The following is a 10,541-nucleotide window of genomic DNA, read 5'->3' as shown; positions in this document are numbered from 1 at the left end:
CAGATTGCTTTTCTGAGATTGCTGCTTGATTACTTTGCTTTCCTTCTGCTTTTGTTGAATTTCCACTGTTCTTTTCTACTTTCACTTTTATATTCTAATTTTAACACTTCTGCTTTTGTCTTTTTATTTTTGAGTTAATCCAAACGTGTATGACCCATCTCCACTTACTACTACATACCATCATAAAATATATCTACTTTACAACCTTGTGTTTATAAGAAATTTTTGAATGCCAAAGGAAAATTTGTTTCATGATTTCAGGGAAAAATAGGTTTGGAAGGTTAAGAAGAGGTTCAGACTATGTGATACATTCTATTTTTTTTTTTTTTTTTTAGACAGAGTCTCACTCTGTCACCCAGGCTGGAGTGCAGCGGCATGATCTTGGCTCACTGCAACCTCCACCTCCCAGGTTAAAGAAATTCTTCTGCCTCAGCCTCCCGAGTAGCTGGGACTGTAGGCATGTGCCACCACACCTGGCTAATTTTTGTATTTTTGGTAGAGACGGGGTTTCACCATGTTGGTCAGGCTGGTTTCAAACTCCTGACTTCAGGTGATTCACCCACCTTGGCCTCCCAAAGTGCTGGAATTACAGGCGTGAGCCACTGCACCTGGCCTTACTTTCTGTTCTTAAAAGAAGAATCAATTGGAATCAGCATGTTAATCTGGATGATCTGTCTAAAAATAACCTAGTTCTCAACAAACTATTTGAGTGTGCATTCTCTTTATTGAACATCAGTTGCTTTGTCTGACCAGCATCCTTTTATTTCTTGGAGAAATGCGCTTTCCTGACCCCATGCGATTCTGGTGAGCCAATACATTTGAGTTGGTCTTTGTAAAAGTGTGTCCAAAGGAATTCTAATATATTTCTACTAGAATATAAAGTCCATATCTTCTTAACCTTTGTAGCACCCACTGAGACTGGTAGTGTACCTTGTGAATAAAAGGATGAATGGCCTATTATAGCATATCTGGTGAAAGAATTAATGGGTGGAGGCCAGGTGCGGTACCTCACGCCTGTAATCGCAGCACGTTGGGAGGCCAAAGTGGCCAGATCACTTGAGGTCAGGAATTTGAGACCAGCCTGGCCAACATGGTGAAACCCCCGTCTCCACTAAAATTACAAAAATTAGCTGGGCATGGTGGCACACACCTATCCCAGCTACTCAGGAGGCTGAGGCTGGAGAATCACTTGAACCCAAAAGGTAGAGGTTGCAGTGGACTGAGATTACACTACTGCACTCCAACCTGAACAATAGAGCAAGAATCCATCTCAAAAAAAAAAAAAAAAAAAAGGCCTGGGCACCGTGGCTCATGCCTATAATCTCAGTACTTTGGGAGGCCAACGCGGGCAGATCATTTGAGTTCAGGAGTTTGAGACCAGCCTGACCAACATGGTGAAACCCTGTCTCTACTAAAAATACAAAAATTAGCCAGGCACGGTGGCACACACCTGTAATCCCAGCTACTCGGGAGGCTGAGGCTGGAGAATCACTTGAATCTGGGATCCAGAGGTTGCAGTGATCCGAGATTGTGCCACTGCACTCCAGCCTGGGTAACAGAGTGAGACTCCATCTCAAAAAAAAAAAAAGGAAAAAACTGGGTAGATGAGTGAACAAATGAAAGTTTCTCATTTTATGTACCATATGTCTGCTGTACAATTTGTCTGTGTAGAATTTGGTGTACCCAAAAATTATCCTGGAAGGGAATAAGATGAAATATTAGGAATGGTTATCTCTGAGTGGTAGGAGTCTGGGAAAAGTTTTTTTTTTTTCATTTTGATATTTTTTCTTTATGAATTTTCCAAATCTTCTGTAAGGCATGTGAATAGCTTTTATTGTCAGAAAAAGTAAAAAAGTGTTATGTTTTCTTTTTATTGTTCTGCCACACTTAGCTATTTTTTTTATTTAAGGGAATTTTGACTTTCAACTACATTTAACAAAGACATTTGTTTTGTTGTTTTTAAGATTCAAACTGGAAACCACTTATCAGTTAATATGTTGAAAAGATTTTATGTATTGACAGCTGAACACTAATATGTCAAATGTAGTGCAAATTTGCCTCGCATATGTTTTATTGGAATTATAGATTTTTAAGTCCATTAGACTATCCAGTCCATCTCTGGCTTCCTTGGATATTGAAAAGAGCTCTCCCTTTGACTCTGATGGTATCATTTGTTATGTCCAGGAAGCTGTATGTGATCTCTCATATTATTATTATTAAATTTTTCCAATGTATTTAGAGGAATAAAAAATTATCCATTTTTGGCTTATCAAAAATACAACAAATTAGAGGATAAGTCAAGAAAGGGACATTTTCATTTCACTTTACTCAGACTATGCATATGGCTCTATCTTGGACACATCACTGATGCCCTTGATCTGTTCTCATCTATTAAAAGAAGATTCATGCTCATTGATAGAAATCTGTAGGAAATTGTATTGTTTAATGTCTAAGCAATAAATACAATCTAGAAAAGTTCTTTGTCAATTAGTTTTCTACAAATAAAATAAGTAGACTTTGCTTTAGTGAATTAAACTAATTGTCATGTAAATAACTATTATACGGTTGTGTAGTAGGCAAAACAATGGCCTCTTTTAAAAATGTCCATGTTCCAATCTCTGGAAACTGTGAATATGTTGCCTTATGTGGCAGAAGTTTTTTTGCAGCAATGATTAAATTATGGATTTTGAAATGGGGGGGTTATCCTGGATTAGCTGGGTGAGCCCAAGAAGGAGGCAGGAAAGAGAGAGAAGTGAGGATGACAGACGGAAAGGTCTGAAGAGAGATGATGGCCAGTTGTGGTGGCTCACACCTGTAATCCCAGCACTTGGGGAGGCTGAAATGTGCAGATCACCTGAGATCAGGAGTTCGAGACCAGCCTGGCCAACATAGTGAAAACCCATCTCTACTAAAAATACAAAAATTAGCTGGGTATAGTGGTGAACACCTGTAATACCAGCTACTTGGGAGGCTGAGGCAGGAGAATTACTTGAACCGGGAGACAGAGATTGCAGTGAGCTGAGATCGTGCCACTGCACTCCAGGCTGGGCCACAGATCAAGACTCCATCTCAATTAAAAAAAAAGAAAAAGAAGAGAGAAGATGCTATGCTGCTAGCCTTGAAGGTAGAGGATACAAGTCAAGGGATGTAGGGGGTCCCTAGAAGCTGGAAAAGGCAAGGAAATGCATTTTCTCCTATAGCCTCCAAAAAAGGTCACCTTATAGACACATTTTAGACTTCTGACCTCTAGAACTATAAGATAATAAATTTATGTTGTTCAGAGCCAGTAAGTTTGCAGTAAGTTTGCCTTGGTCTGGACTGCTGTAACAAAATACCATAGACTGAATGGTTCATAGACAACAGAAATTTATTCTCACAGTCCTAGAAGCTGGGAAGTGCAAGACCAATGCACAAGCAGATATAGTATCTGGTGAGGACCAGATTCCTAGTTCACAGACAACCATCTTCTTGCTGTGTCCTCACATGATGGGAGGGAAAGAGAGTTCTCTGAGGTCTTGTTAATAAGGAGCCTCAGATTCCCATTCATGAGGGCTCTGCTCCCATGACCTAATCACCTCCCAAAGGCCCACCCAATACTATTATATCAGGAGTTAGGATTTCAACATATGAATTTTGCAGACACAAATATTCAGTCGATAAATAGAAAACTAATATAGATTGCCAGATAGAATACAAGATGCTTAGCTAAAATTGAATTTCAGATAAACGATGAATACTTTTTTAATATAAGTGTGCTTAATTTGTTCTGAATATTGCCCAGAACATACTTATAGTAAAAAGTTATTTGTTGTTTATCTGAAATTCAAATGTAACGACATATTTTTAAAAAAATAAATCTGGCAACCATAAACTATTATAATGCACCCTGTTTATTCCTTTTTGTATTAATTTTGATCTCCAGTTTTATTTGTGAATTTTTCTTTTCAAAGAGTGCTTGTGTTCAACATAAATTATGTTGTTTTTCGGGAGTATTTATAAAGACATTTTTACCTGAGAAATCCTCATTGCAGCATAAAGGTATGTCGTTGAAAATACTGTGTAACTATGGCCCTTTTCTGTGCTAGTAGGAACTTGTTCTTTGACGCAAAAGGGAAAGTCTGTAGATAACATCTCTTAATTGTAAAGCTGTATGGGCTCTGAAATATTTTCTAGTACACGAGGAAGGAGAGAAAGAGAAGAGCAAGGGCTTGCAAAGCCAAATGATTTCAGGGTCCAGGCTAATTATAAATGAGTGAAGCTGGTCAGATATAGGACCATAGAAAGTAGGGAAGATAGTGGTGACCCATGTAACACATGCCTGTGGCTGACTATCATGGTTACTACTTGAGACCGTCACTACGACAGTTACTACTGTTACTACTTGAGACTGTAATTATAAGACTTACTACTGTCACTGTTTGAGACTGTAATTATGAGACTGAACAAAGGACGATGAACGCAGCAATGAAAACTTCAAATAAACTGTTTTAAAGGAAGGGACCAAGGGAAGAAGAAGAGAGTTCCCTGCTTCTAGTGAGCAAAGGCAACAGCCTTTTGTATTTATTGGGTAGAAAGAGCAGGGAGAAGGAGGTAAAAGTGGGTCAGCTGCTTGATTGATCACAGGTTCACGTTATTGCTAACAGGCTTCAAATGTGCCCAATCACAAGAAACACCTGTGCCTGGGTCATGCCTACCCTCAGCATTCCTTCTGGGAGGCAGACACAGTTTGTCAGTTTGCCAACATCCTGCTTTCATGAGAAACAGTTTGCTGTTTACTCATATAGCCTCCAGTGGTATACTGAGTTTATCACGGCCCTCATTCTTTTGGCCTTCAACACACGCCCTGCCAAAATGATTCAATTATTGTTAAAACTCTCTGAGAGAAAAATAAAACATAGCTTGCTAGCCTGTTTAGTTCCTCTCTCATAACCTCTTATCACCCTCGATCCATCCAAATAAACTCTTATTCTAACTAAACACAGTGTGATTACCAAGCAAATGCAGCCTTCTGAGTTCTTCAGTCCCTTTCGGACAGATTACTGATCCCAAACTCTTCCTATTTATAAATTTCAGAGGGTCTACTGAACAGAATTCAGCTTTATCCAAACTCTTGCAACTTTTCAATATGATCCACTGCCCGGCAGCATCAGCATCACCAGAGAGCCACTTAAAAATGCAAATTCCATCAACTCGTCATTTACATCAGGTATGATGGGTGCTGACGAGTTGATGGGTGCAACACGCCAACATGGCACAAGTATACATATGTAACAAACCTGCACGTTATGCACATGTACCCTAGAACTTAAAGTATAATAAAAAAATGCAAATTCCCAGGTCCTGTCCCAAACGATTTGAATCAGAAACTATTTTACAACCCACTCCAGCAATACCTCCAGATGATTCTTTTTCTTTTTTCTTTTTTTTTTTTTTTTTGAGATGGAGTCTCACTGTGTCACCCAGGCTGGAGTGCAGTGGCAGGATCTCGGCTCGCTGCAACCTCCACCTCTTGGTTCAAGTGATTCTCCTGTCTCAGCCTCCCGAGTAGCTGGGACTACAGGTATGTGCCACCAAGCGCAGCTAATTTATTATATTTTTGGTAGAGATGGAGTTTTGCCATGTTGGGCAGACTGTTCTCCGACTCCTGACTTGAAATGATCCGCCCGCCTTGACCTCCCAAAGTGTTGGGATTACAGGCATGAGCCACTGCTCCCAGCCCCCTCCAGGTGATTCTTATACACATTAAAGTTGGAGAAGCCTTGATCTAAATTTCTCGAAGAGAGGGATATACCCAATCTTATCTAGCTCTAGGATTCCCTGTCTGTTTTGTGCAAAATATGCTGGGAGGTGTCATCACTCCCCTGTTCCCACAGGGCAGTGCTAACTGCATGCTTACAGATTTCCTGAGTTAGGTGGAATTCCTGCTATGTGCTAGGCATTGTGATTGGTGCCAGCAAAGTTCAACATGAGGTACTTCCCTACAATGTTTGCTAACTTGGTGTTCACTCATTTTGTGAAAGGAGCGCTTTCAGTGACAATCTAATCTTGAGGCATATTTTAACATCATGATTTTATAAACTCATAGACAATTTTAAGAACAATTTCAGGTAAAGAAAAAATTGAGTGGAAAGTACACAAAGTCTCCATATACCTTTCCCCCACATACACAACCTCCTCCACCATCAACAGCCCTCATCAGTGTGGTACATTTGTTACAGTACCACACTGATGACAGTATTCGTTATCTGTCTTTTACAGATGCCTATGTTACAAAGTACAGACAGATTGAGTAGTTTGTCCAAGTTTGCACAGCTAGTAAGCCATAGGACCAGGATTCATACCCAGACAGCCTGACTCCAGAGACTGTACTCTGTGCTGCTTCTTGTAAATGGGAATTCATTTCTATGGCAAGTGTCTTCTCTTCACTCTTAACACCAAACCAGGTTATTGCCTATCTCTCTGTGAGGATCTTAACTTTCCTCATTTGATTACTTTGCCATCTGATATCCATGTAGAGAATAAAGCTGCTCTTATTAGATTATCCAAACTCAATTTCTCATGCTTTAATCTGACACACAATTAGAAGTATAATGATGAAGTAGGGCTCATTAATGCAAAGAGACATATGAAGTCTGACTACAATTCCAAAGCTAGCATACAGGCAAGAGTGAGGTTGACACTGAGCTTTTATCACAAGCAATAGGAGGAGTTGGATGTGCAAAAGTGGCCCTGGTTCTTGATGGAGAGGCTTTTACAGAATATGTTATTTGTACTACGTTGGCCGCTCTCCATTAGCCCAGCTCCCAGGGATGCTGCACCCATACTGTTGATCCACTCCTTAATCAAATAAATGACTTAAGAGGAAAAGTTTCTGTTTTGCATCCATTCACTCTCACCCTGTTTGCTTCTTCCTAAAGTTGTCTAACAAGGAAGGCTTAGGCTGTTTCAGAGGCAGCAGCTTCAGCAGAAGTGGGAGAACACCAGACGATGCTGACTGTCCCGTGAGGTGACCATGGACAGCCTAGGCTGGAAGGTGGCATCATGTAGGCATATTTCTTTATCTTATTTTTTTTAGACATGGGTCTCACTGTGTTGCCCAGGTTAGTCTAACTCCTGTACTCAAGTGATCATCTCAGTTCGGCCTCCTGAGTTACTGGGAGTACAGGTGTGAGCTACTGTGCCTGGCTCAAGCATACATTTCTCTAGCAAGCAATATAATATTATTTTGAGATAGTATTTCAGTGGAAAGAGGCCCCTAAGATGGTCCCCAGTGATTCATACCTCCTGATATTTAGGGCCTTATGTGATCCCCTCCCTTCGAATGACTTACTTGTAATCAACAGAATACCTCAACATTAAGGGGATGGCACTTCTGCTATTGGATTATAAGAAAATACAACTTCGATCACGCTAGCGGACTCCCTCTCTTGCTGCATTTGATAAAGCAAGTTTCCATGTCAGGGGGCCCACATGGCAAGGAACTGAGGGTGTTCTGCAGCCAGTTGCCAGGTCAATATTTAGGACCTAAATCTACATCTCAAAGGGAATTGAAGCCTGACAACAGTCACAGAAGTGAGCTTGTTGAGCTTCCTTTGCTGAGCTTTTAGGTGAGACTTTAGCCCTTGCTGACATCTTGATTGTAGCTTTAAGAGAGACCCTTAAGCAAGCCCTGTTAATCTGTGCCTGGATTCCTGACTCACAGAAACCATGAGATAATTAGTGTGTGCTGCTTTAAGCTGCTAAGAAGCAAAAGATGACTACTGCAACTTTGAGCACAGACTCTTCTCAGGTGAGCATTACTTATAAATCTCATAATTCGCTAGACTATTCTCATCTCTATGATAGTATAAATAAAATCCCTATTTGCCTTTTTTTTCCAACATTTGAAGTTAGCAAGGTGTTGCTAACACCAAGTATGGTAGTGTGCGCTTGTAATCCCAGTTACTCATGAGGCTGAGACAAGAGGATTCCTCGAGCCCAGGAGTTCAAGACCAGCTTGAACAACATGGCAAAACCCTGTCCCCACAAAAAAATACAAAACTTGGCCATGTGTGGTGGCACATACCTATAGTCCCAGCTACTAGGGAGGACCACCTGAGCCTGGGGAGGTTGAAGCTGCAGTGAGCTGTGATCATGCCACTGCACTCCAGTCTGGGTGACAGAGTAAGACCCTGTCTCAAAAAAAAAAAAGTTTGATAACGGGAGTTTCCTTTAATTTTTGTTTCTAGTATTACTAATAAAAATTAGATTTGTAAGAAGTAAAAATTTATAAGAATTCAGTCATTTGTATAAGTATTCTTTGCGAACCTACTATGTGCCAGGTTCTATTTTAAGCACTGGGATAATGTAAACAAAATAGAACAGGTCACTTGGAGCCTGTATTATAGAGACAGGTAGACAATGAAGTAATAATCAAACAGTCAATAGTGCCTGGTAATGAGAGGTGATACAAAGAAAAGAAAAGCCAGGTGAGAGAGGGTGGCCAAGTAATGTAATCAAGAGAGAGGCCTTTTTGATAAGGGGGCATTTGAGGAAACCTGAAAATGTGAGGAGTCAATAATTAAGTAAATGGCCCAGGCACAGTGGCTCATGCCTGTAATTGCAGAACTTTGGGAGGTTCAAGCAATTCTCCTGCCTCAGCCTCCCGAGTAGCTGGGATTATAGGTGTGTGCCACCATGGCCGGCTAACTTTGTATTTTTAGTAGAGACAGGGTTTCTCCATGTTGGTCAGGCTGGTGTCTAACTCCTGACCTCGGTCGATTTGCCTGCCTTGGCCTCCCAAAGTACTGGGATTACAGGCGAGAGCCACCGCACCTGGCCATGACATACCTTTTAAAATAGGAGAGGTATAGCCTTCAAAGTTGCAAGCCCAATGTTCTAAGTAACTTTCCTGGCCTCTAGGAAAGTTTCTGCATATAGACCCAGAAATAACTTCCCAGACACATTAGGTCTTTTGCATATCTGGATACATGATTAAAGTAAAAGTATAAAGAAGTGGATGTCAAAGGTTTTTTTGAAAGCCCAAAACGTCACACATTTAAAATGTCATTTCTGATATGGTTCAGGGCATGGGCTTTGGCCTCAGACAGTCTCGGGCTTAGATCTTGGCTGGGGAAACTGTGATGTCCTCGACACATGATCTTACCTCTTGTCTTTTTTTTCTTTTTTTTTTTTCTTTTTTTTTTTTTTTTTTGAGACGGAGTCTCGCTCTGTCACCCAGGCTGGAGTGCTGTGGCCGGATCTCAGCTCACTGCAAGCTCCGCCTCCCGGGTTCACGCCATTCTCCTGTCTCAGCCTCCCGGGTAGCTGGGACTACAGGCGCCGCCACGTCGCCCGGCTAGTTTTTTGTAGTTTTTAGTAGAGACGGGGTTTCACCGTGTTAGCCAGGATGGTCTCGATCTCCTGACCTCGTGATCCGCCCGTCTCGGCCTCCCAAAGTGCTGGGATTACAGGCTTGAGCCACCGCGCCCGGCCTACCTCTTGTCTTAAGCAGCTCATGCTGCTATATAATAAAATACCACAAAGTGGGTGGCTTACACAACATAAATTTATTTCTCATAGTTGTGGAAGCTGGAAAGTCCAAGATCAAGACACTGGATGGCGGAGGGCCACCTTTTTGCTATATTCTCAGACAGTGGAGAGACAGCCTTGCTCTTGTGTCTCTTTTTAGAAGGGTACCCCTATGATCTAATTACTTCCTAAATGCACCACCTCCTAATACCATCACACTGAGGATTATTAGGGGATTATTTTGAGAGAAACACAAACATTGTCAATAGCACCTCTCTAAAATGGAATTGTTACAACTGATGCTCATAGAGCAATTACTACATGCCAGACACTGTTCTAAGATGTTTGCATTTATTAATTTATTTAATCTTCACAATTCCCTTACACTCCACTTTACAGATGAGCAAAATGAGGCAGAGATTAAGTTACTTTCTCAAGGTCACATGTCCATTTAAGTGACAAGGTCAGGATCTGAATGGAGGCTATCTCATTCCAAGTCTGTGTGCTTAAGTCACACACTGCTACCTCTTGCTAACAATTTCTACCTCGTAGATAAGCACTCAGCACAATGTGAGACACGAAGCAAACCCTCAATAAATGTTTGTTGAATGAGTGACTTTGCAAAGTCATAGTAAATTATCACAGAGCCAATAGAATATTTGTATACTCTGTCATGGCTAAATAACTCAAATTTTCATCTTTTTAGGTTCTCTGGTGTGTACAATAGCAGCTTGGCAAATCTATTTTCCAAAAATAACCCTATTTTGATAGGACCATTATATTATCTGTAAAATTCGATTGTGATGAGCCCATGCTGATGCCTAATCACCACCTCTTACATTTCTAAATTATTACAGACTATCTAATCACCTGTTTTAGATTTTTGTCTGCAATCAGTATAAAGCTCTTCATTTTTTCTTTCTTTCTTTCTTTTTTTCTTTCTTTCTTTCTCTTTCTTTTCTTCTTTCCTTCTTCAGCTTCACTTGACTGTTTTTTGTTTTTGTTTCTGTTTGCAAAGAAAACGGTTTAAT

This window comes from Rhinopithecus roxellana, chromosome 2, assembly GCF_007565055.1.
Source record: "Rhinopithecus roxellana isolate Shanxi Qingling chromosome 2, ASM756505v1, whole genome shotgun sequence".
NCBI lineage: Eukaryota > Metazoa > Chordata > Mammalia > Primates > Cercopithecidae > Rhinopithecus > Rhinopithecus roxellana.
The sequence above is the reverse complement of the archived record's forward strand: the minus strand, read 5'-3'. Positions refer to the sequence as shown.